Source organism: Scomber japonicus, chromosome 22 (assembly GCF_027409825.1).
Source record: "Scomber japonicus isolate fScoJap1 chromosome 22, fScoJap1.pri, whole genome shotgun sequence".
Lineage (NCBI taxonomy): Eukaryota > Metazoa > Chordata > Actinopteri > Scombriformes > Scombridae > Scomber > Scomber japonicus.
The window spans coordinates 10,162,699-10,172,315 of record NC_070599.1 but is presented as its reverse complement, the minus strand read 5'-3'; positions in this window follow the sequence as shown (position 1 = coordinate 10,172,315).

Here is a 9,617-nt window from a genome sequence, read left to right as displayed (position 1 = left end):
ACAAAAAAACTAAGAAATATTACAGAAAATGTCCATCTTTGCATATCTGAAATTATGAGATCATTATGTACAGGATGCCTATTAAAGGAGACATCCAGTGATTTAGTATTGTACTTCCATGAAGTTGGGAGGCTCACAAGAGACAGATTTTTTCTTTATGTTTAGTCCCAAAAATGCTGGATCCTACATTTCCTATAACATAATTTACAGCATAATTGTGTTCAATCCCATTGGTACATGTCCACATCTTTCAAACCCCTTGCCACTGATCTGAAATGCAGGCCTTCTGTTTTATATTGTTGTCTCAAGCTGGGGCATCATCAGTAATGTTGTCTTTTGACTTAAGAAACACGGAAACTTTTGTCATGACACTTAATCTGACCTTTGTGTGTAAAATCAATAGAGTTCTCCTTTAGTAAAAATTAGCAGATGTGAAAATAGTTGTCTACAGGCGTTTGTGGATCCAGAGCTGTGTGAAATCTGCCTCAAATGATGTCACTTCAGTCAGTGTTGGGTGGGGATAAATCTGTTAATTGGTCTGTTAAATCTTGTGATGTGGATTAAAAAGTAGTGAAGTTATCAGACCTCTGTAGCCCGCTCTTCATCTAGGGGATAAATTAACTGCTGCTTAACATACCTGAATCCCTAACTGAACTGTTAATAGTGCAATGCAGATTTTAATAGGGAAGAAGAATGGAATAAATAAGGATAAATAGAAGAGATATATCTGGTGCTGCGAGGAAAAAAGAGACTGACAATGTTATAGTAAGTGCAATGCTAAATTGATGAAGTACACTTCTAAGCAAACAAAACAACATTCCACATTCAGGTCAGGCAACTAAATCTAACAAAAATAATAATGTGTTCCAGTAGTTGAAGATATTTGGAGTGCTCTGAAGACACTTGAGAAACTGAATTATGCACAACAAATTATTATTGTTGTCATCAAGTAAAAATAAAATGTTTTCTGAATCTTCTTTGTTCTCTGCTTATTATTCTGTTTATTCACATGTTGCTGGCAACATCCGCTTGTTGCAAGATTAGAGGGTGTATTGATGTAAGACCTGTTTATGAGATACATATCCAGGCTCTGATCATGCATGTGTCATTTTATTGTCCCAACTGTTGATACAATGCAGCCAACAAATATGTAAGCAAGACAGACATCAGGGTATTCTGCCAAATATTTGCTCATGCCCCACACATTTCCTCTGAAAATGTAGTAAGATCATTTGTAATTTCTAATCAGTGGACAGAGGCTGGCAGGCATATTAACACCAACACAAATGCCTATTCATGTAAACTGGATATTTGAAGTGGGAATTAATTCAAACTGTTTAGTAGATCAAACTTCTGTGTTGACTGTGTCCTTCATTGTGCTTCCTGACCTCATTTATTCTGTCAAGTGTTATGAGTGTAAAGCTGGCAGGCAAAAAAATACTATAATGGCCACCCTAGCTGCATGAGTAGCAATGCGCTCCTGTCAGTTGAGACTGATGGATTAGCATCATATTTAAACAGACATCCATGGTCTCAGAGTGACCCTATTAATTACCTTATAAATATCTACTTGTGACACATCCCCACTGCCTGTTGTTATATGTGCTGCACTGCGTTTGTTATCTTTCTTTAAAAAAAAGGAATAACTTTATGTCAGCGTCTACAGGAAGATGTATGGCTGGTATGTTGTGACCAGCTGGACTTATACAGATGTCCGCACAAAGCTTATGTGTGCACCATGTGAGAATAAATTTACATCACCTGGACCCTAGGGACCCTAATGTACTCGCAGATGTGGAAAGTATATTTTTAGCTTAACTTATGCTGCTGAAGCCACGAATAAGCTTTAGCTGAATGTCAGTATTTATTTTTGCACAGAAAGAGGACTTGATTCTTTTCGCTTACATAAGATCTGCTTTCTTCTTGGCTAGTGTGGATGTAAAGAATGATTACTTCAATCCAAAATTATTGCATGTACAGGTATGGCTGCTGTTTTAAGATAGACTTGAGCAATAATGAATCCATCAGATGTGAGTCACCTTCAAATCTGCAGCAAACATTTTTCAGGATGCTTCCAAACAGAAATATAAAGCAGGGTTGTGGTTAATTTACTTACCAGTTAATCATTTCAATCCAAATATAATTACATACTGCAGTGCATTTGCTAATTGCAGAGCATTTAGTGAAATTAGCAGCTTAATTTTGAAAGATATCCCCAAAGTTAATTGAGTTGAGGTTTCCTCTCCATTAGCAGAAAAGAAGCAGACACGTCTCTGAGCATTTGCCAGTCAAGTTTTATTTTATCTTTGAGAAAAAAAAGAGAGAAAAGAAAAGTTTGGTCTTTGTAAACATCTATATCATTTTTCATTTCATGTCATTTTCAGCATTTAAAAATACTTTACTCTTTACTACAACATTTCCAACATCAACACTGTATTCAGAATGAGTTAAATTCATGCATCGACACACTCATGGACAGAATGATATGAAGAAAAGAATGCACGCGTCCGCACACACATTCATACACACACACACACACACACACACACACACACACACACACATAATAAAAAGGCTAAGAGCACACTCATTGTAATTTGTCACTATGTTAATTTGTTGTTCTACTCTCTGAGGGCTTCATCACAAAACAAATCACCAAAAAAAACAAACACAAAACTATGGGGAAAAAAATGCAACAAAACATAATACACAATAATATAACAATGATGAATGTGAATGGAAAAATTAAAATACAAGATATTCATATCAAAAGCACTTTGTGACCTCATAAACAGGAATGAATGATTATAAAGTATAAAGTGATAAAATATATAAATATTTATAAAGTAGAGAGCAATAGAGTGGCTAATAGTTGAGAGAGAGGAGGAGGAGAAAAGAAAGGTTTAAAATAAAGAAACACGCTGATCAATAGATAGTGGCTGATTAACACTGATCTGGTGGCTCACACACACACACACACGCACACGCACGCACACACACACACACACACACACACACACACACACACACACACACACACACACACACACACACACAGGTTGGATGTCTCCAGATCATAAAAGCACCAAATGTTTATATTTATTCTTAATTAATTCTGACAAGTCCACTTTCTTAAAGTATATTTTTTGTTGGGAGGCTCTGATATTTGAGCTACAGCATGAATCTATAGAGACACTAAAGTGTTCAATCTTAAGTAAATGAGACAGTATGCAGTTAAAAAACCCATATAAGAAATACAGCAAATATATATAATAACCTTGAAACTAGGCAATTATTCAATGAACTTCTAAAACTCACTTCATTTTCATAATGTTTCATCCTGAGTTTGCTGCAGCTCATTTTTATTAAACTCCAAATTTATTTCAAACTAACTTCAAATTGTACTTTTTTAAATCCTGTCCTTTTTTTTATTTTCCAATGACTTTCACCAGAAAGTATTTGTTGGCCAATAAAGTCCAACAGTACAGAGTCAGAGCTGAAGGCTGCACTGTCATTCTTGTGAAGTGGCACAGTTAGAGCACAGCTTTGATGGGCATGACATCCTCCTGGATGAAAGAACAGATGAACTGTATCCGAAAAAATATCTGCTTCTTTGATAATAAAGTCATACATAGACACATAAACATAAGGTGAAAGGTTGACCCAATTATATTTTTTGTTTTTGAAACGTCTCATTTTTTCTATTTAACATTGAACACTTTGGCTGATGAGCTGCTTTACATTCATGAAAGTTCATTTCTTCATGTTGTTAATATATCAAGCCCAGAAGACACACAAAAAGAAACGTGGACACGGTGAAAAAAATGATATAAATATGACAGCAGCTGCTCGCATTTACGATGCCTCTCACCTACGTGCTTACCTGAATACAAATACTCTTACAAATAATCTGTCTGTCTCAAAGTCAGATCCAGCTAGTTAATGTCTGTAAACACACACGCACACGCACACACACACATACTCAGTAGAGGACATAAATACATTTCATCTTCCATCTTTCATCGTTTTCATCTCAGGCCACAATTTAAATCACGCTCAAAGTTGTAGTGAGACATTACAGGAAAATATGTTTATATAAATATGTTTTAGATCGATTAATTTAAAAAATGCCAAAGCTACCAAGCCAGCTTACATTTCAATATGTGTGTGTATGTGTGTGTGTAGTTTGCTTGATTGATTTCCACATCAGTCTCCAGACATGTGGACCTGTTTAAATGAACACTTATGTGTGCATGTGTAATAAGCCATCAGCCAATCAGATGATGTAGAAGAACTTCAAAGTATGACAGTCACATACTGCACCACACACACACACATACACACACCTCTCAAGCAAAGAGCCACCATCTTTTCCCAGTCTCGATCAACAACTGGACCTATTATATATTTGACCCTATTCGACAGGGTGCACATACAAACTCACACACCTGGTAAGGGAGAGTACCAGGTAAATCCTTGTTACAGACAAACACATAGACACACACATAGAGAGAGAATAAATCCAATTTCCAGGCATTTTTTTTTACTGTGGGTCAGGTTGGCATTTTTAATTAATAAATCTAGCGTATGGGACTCAGCCAGGGACACACAGGGCGAGCCCTTATAAGGAGATTACAACACCAACCGACACACACAAAGGCACACATACGCATGTACACACAATGGATACACATGCAAACATGGGGTGGCACAGGTAACATAAATTAAATGACACACATGCATGTTGAATAGATGAACATATGATGAATAATGTGTGGAAATTCACCCGCAGAGAGAGAGAGAGAGAGAGAGAAAGAGAGAGAGAGAGAAAACATGAATGTGAAATTACAGTCACATTCACAAGAAGGAGGGCAAGCAGACAAGTGAGAAACATCAAAAAAGAATCACACACATACACACACACACACACACACACACACACACACACACACACACACGCACACACACACATACCAGCAACAGTCAAGAAGACAACGGCTTACAGATAGATGGTCGCTAAGCAACAGGCAAGAGACTAAAAATATGGTTGCATTTCTTCACTGGTTTATAATGCATGCACACACACAGGCACACACACACTCAGCCATCCTCCAGCAAACCTTATCAACCTTTAAAAAGCCTACATTTCTAAATCAGTCCCAGTATTCTTGTGTTCCTGTGGCGTCAGCAGGATTATTATCCTGCCCACTCATTCTTAAACTGGCAACTGTTACGGAAGCTTAAGTCATTGAGAAAAAGAGTTTGGCCTGGCAGGCATCCTGGTGTCTCAGCAGGCCAGGAGCATGGCAATGTGCGTTTCATGTCAAAACTGGCAACTGGTGGATGACCTTATTCATGGAGGCTTAAATCCTACGTAAGAAGATACTGGGCGCTACAGGAATGACTAAAGAAACAGGGACAATGAAAGGATCTGAGTGGTTAGACAGACTGTTGTGAATGAATGATGTGGATTCAAAATCCATGTCAGCATCTTAGCTACTACTGAGCACATGGAGGTCACGTCCTCCGCACTGTTCTAGGGATTTCAGAGATATGTGTTTTGGGGTGGGGGTGGTTGCATTCTTCCATTGACACAGACATATAATTTCAGTCAGTCCACCCCTTTGGTCCAGACTGAATTATTTCAACAGCATTTGTCATGCCAATTGAAAAAGCCATTCCAAAATCCTAATGACTTTATCTAGCGCCACCATGAGGTTGACATTTGTGGTTTTGAGTGAAATGTCCCAGAAATATTAGATACATTGTCATTAAATTCTGATGTTAATGTTCCTCACAGAATAAATTGTAATAAAAATTGTGACTCCCTCACTTTTCATCCAGAACCGCAATTGAATCTAAAACTAATACTTTTGGTTTTAAATTAAATACTGGATGACATTCCCATCTGCCTCAGTAATAATGATGATGACCATGGTAAACATGGCATGGCATTTAGGTAGAACCTCACTAGTGTCTAATCTGGTGTACAGTAATGTTAAATATTTGCATGTGGCCAAACTCCTTTCATCAATGTACTTTGTTGAACCTCGGGGTGGGAATCACAGATGAACTCATGATAAGATGTCATCAAAATATTATTCCCATGATAACGATATATCACAACAAAGGTGATTCTGTGATACATGATACATCACAAAGAAAATATCTATGATATATCACGATATCTGTCACTGAGAAAGAAAGAAAAAATCAAAGGGCAATAATTAGTCTGATAATGTACAATGTTTAACAGGATAATAGTTTCTCAGAAAAGAAATGCCGCCAAATATAAAAATCACAGAACTGCTCATTGTAGCTTCAATTTGTATAAATATCACAAGAGTTTGTCCATGTCACATGGAGCTGCTGGCAGCGTTAGTAAGCCTGATAAGAGACAACAGAGAGACAACGTCGTACTAATAACCCAAAGATTTATCCTTTTTTGCGGCAGTAAATATAACATACGAACCGCTGATAACTAACCGCTATATTCAGAACTTTACAAGATATTCAGAGCCGACGAGGAATGACCGCAACGTTAACATGATAAACAGCAGGGCTACAGCTCTTGTAGTAGAGGTGTTAGCTCAGTTACATCACGGTTATCACACAGAAACTTTTACAAAGAGCAATGAATAAGCCTGTAGCATCAAAGCTCTAATGCACTCCAGCAAGGACACGGGACAACAGCTGCTCATGGCTGGTTATTTTGCTTGCATTCCTTCTTCGGTGTCACCTAAAACAGCTGTTCATCTGACCAATCTGTCACCAATCAGTTCAGTAAGTCCATAAGGAGGGGTTGCGGCACTCTGGTAATGGTGAGCTGAATCAATTCTGAGCGGTCCTATGTTTAAAAAAATAAGTATCCATACTTGCCGCCAGTTTATCAATAACGTATTGCAGGTGGGAATATCGCGATATGTTACAGTATCGATTTTTTTTTATCCCACCCCTAGTTGAGCCTGGCTGAAATCAGCTAATCCATTAACTCACTAAGGAATCACAGACGCTTTCACTTCTGTGCCATTTCTCTGCAATAAAAATTAGCAATCTGTCAATTTCTACTTTCCTTTATAGCTGTCAAAAGGTGCAAGGAACTGGTGTGGCATTTGAAATGCCATAGTAGAGGGGAGGGGTGATGCATACAGACATTTTCACTCCACTTATCTTCCATTTGTACAAATACTGACCTTGGCAAGGCAGCGGCAGACAAGTTTTTGGCTTGGCCTGGCCTGTTTAGCAGGGCCATGAGCTGGCTTTGCAAAGCCTGCATCTACACTGGGCTGATAGAGGTGGGTAATTTGTTCATATTTAACAGGGTGGTTGGTGGGCAGGTAAATTGTTGTTTTCAATCCTATTTTTGTCTCAGTGACCAAGGGCACAATAATAAGTTAAATTAGTGTTTTCTCTCAGGAGGATTTTCCTTAAAGTCTACAATCAGCATCATGGGCATTTGCGAGGAAAGAAGTTGGGTTCCTGCAGATGATTTCCTTTCATACAATCAGTTTTTCCTTCTATTGTTAACGAGGGGAATGCATTTTTATAATAATTTGCACTGACAAGCCATATGCCATCCCTTCTGTCCTTTTTCAGTCTAGCCCCTGGGCAGGATAGGGGTATGAACACAAATGTAATGTAAATGTGGGCTTTAACACTTTCTCAGACAGACAAAAACAGTTGATGTCATATGATATGTGGCGTAATATTCTCATTTTAAGCTATTTTGATATTTCACTTTCACTTTCACACACACACACAAACACACACATATACACACACCATGCCTGACTCAACAATTGTTTTCACAAGAAACAAAATAAATAGCACAGCTTTTGACACAGGCTCATAAAAAATAATTTTTTTTAGCACATTTAGCTGTAATGTGAACACCATTATGAATGTGCCAGTTTTTGAACCAGGACTGACAGCTTGTGGGAGTTGTACAATACCTGCAAGATAAAACCGCACACTGAGAATGAATGGTTCTCCACCTGTGAAGTGATCAGTGATAATGTTCTATTAAATCTTTGGATAACAGAGACTCGTGGTTTTTGCTTTGAGTACAAAGAAATGTCCCATTCACAACTGCTGCGGAACAGTCGTGTGATATTTCAGAGCTGCCGTACATTTCCCTCAGAGTCTTCGACTCCTCTCTTTCTGTCTGAGTCATCTCTGGTTTTGTGTTCACTGTCTTGCTGCAGTTTTTTCCCCTTCTGATGGATTTCCTTCAGATGTCCTCTTGAACTTTGGTTCAAAAGGGCACATGGAGCTTTCATGCTTTCCTCCAGGGGTTTCCTTATAAACAGGACCAGGGTGTAAGATATAGGGGTATTTTTCGGCAGGAATGGAATATAATATTCTTACATTTGTTTTATTAGTGTATAGTCTATAATTGTTGTGTTTTCTTTAACATGGAATGAGCTCTTAGGGAACAGGTCCTCTTTCATGGAGATTGCCATGTTAAACCACCATGTTTCTACAGTAGCCCAGAATGGACTACCAAAAACTGGTTGTAGGGCCTTTTGCATTTTTTGCAAAAGTCCTACATGCTTGGAAGGGGACGGGGAGGACAACTCAGTTGGTTGCAATCTGCACCTTTGCCACTATATGCCACTAAATCCTACACTCTGGTCCTTTGACATAACTTAAATTAAATATCTGTTTTCTCACAAACATCGGTAAACATTTCTTATATTATCATTTACAATTAGAAACACTGTTCATTGTTTTGATTTGTCATCAACAATACTGTCATCACCATCGTCTTTGTAGTTGTTGTCATGGACACGTCAAGTGAGATCCTTCATTCTTATTGGTCCTTGGTTCTAGTTGTTTACATTAAGGAAGTAGCTTGCTTTCCCCACCGTTTAATGAGAGTTCAGAGTGTATACAGCATACCTCACCATGTGTAGTGCACAATGCTTCTTCAGTGCAAGATGAACAACTATTACTAGGCGGACTGCTTGCACGTTGGTTTACTGGACTCATGTTTTCAAATCCTGCACATCTGCTTGCTCCTCTTCATCTTTTATCATTTTCTCGAGTTCTTCATTATTTAATGTCACATCCAATCTTCCAGACAACCTTCTTTAACTTTCTATATCCTTATCTCACCACACCGTATTTATATTATGTATCTTGTTTTTCCTTTTTTTTTTTCTTTTCTTTTTTACAATTGCACGGTAACAACATCAACACGTGACGCCATTGAAAAGTTAAAAAAAAGTTGTTGTTGTTTCTGTAATGGGATAAACAGGGCTGTTGATTGGTATATAAGGAGAGGGGCTCAGGTTTGGCTCAATTAAAAAGAGGGTTGGTGGTGGTGACTACAGCTTTTCATTATCACAACTTTAAGACAAAATCCTACAGGGGAGAGAGGAGTAAGGCAAGAGGGAGGGACGAAGGAGTATGTACAGTTGTGTTTTTAGGAAAATTAGAGTACAGTGTGTGTGTGTGTGTGTGTGTGTGTGTGTGTGTGTGTCTGTGTGTGTCTGTGTCAGTGTTTGTGTGTTGTAGGGCGGAAGGACTACTTTGCACAGTGTATTCAAGAAGAGAAGGAAAAAAAGTTGTCAGTTTTCATCACCCGCAAGTTAGTGAGTGGTCCTCCACTGCAG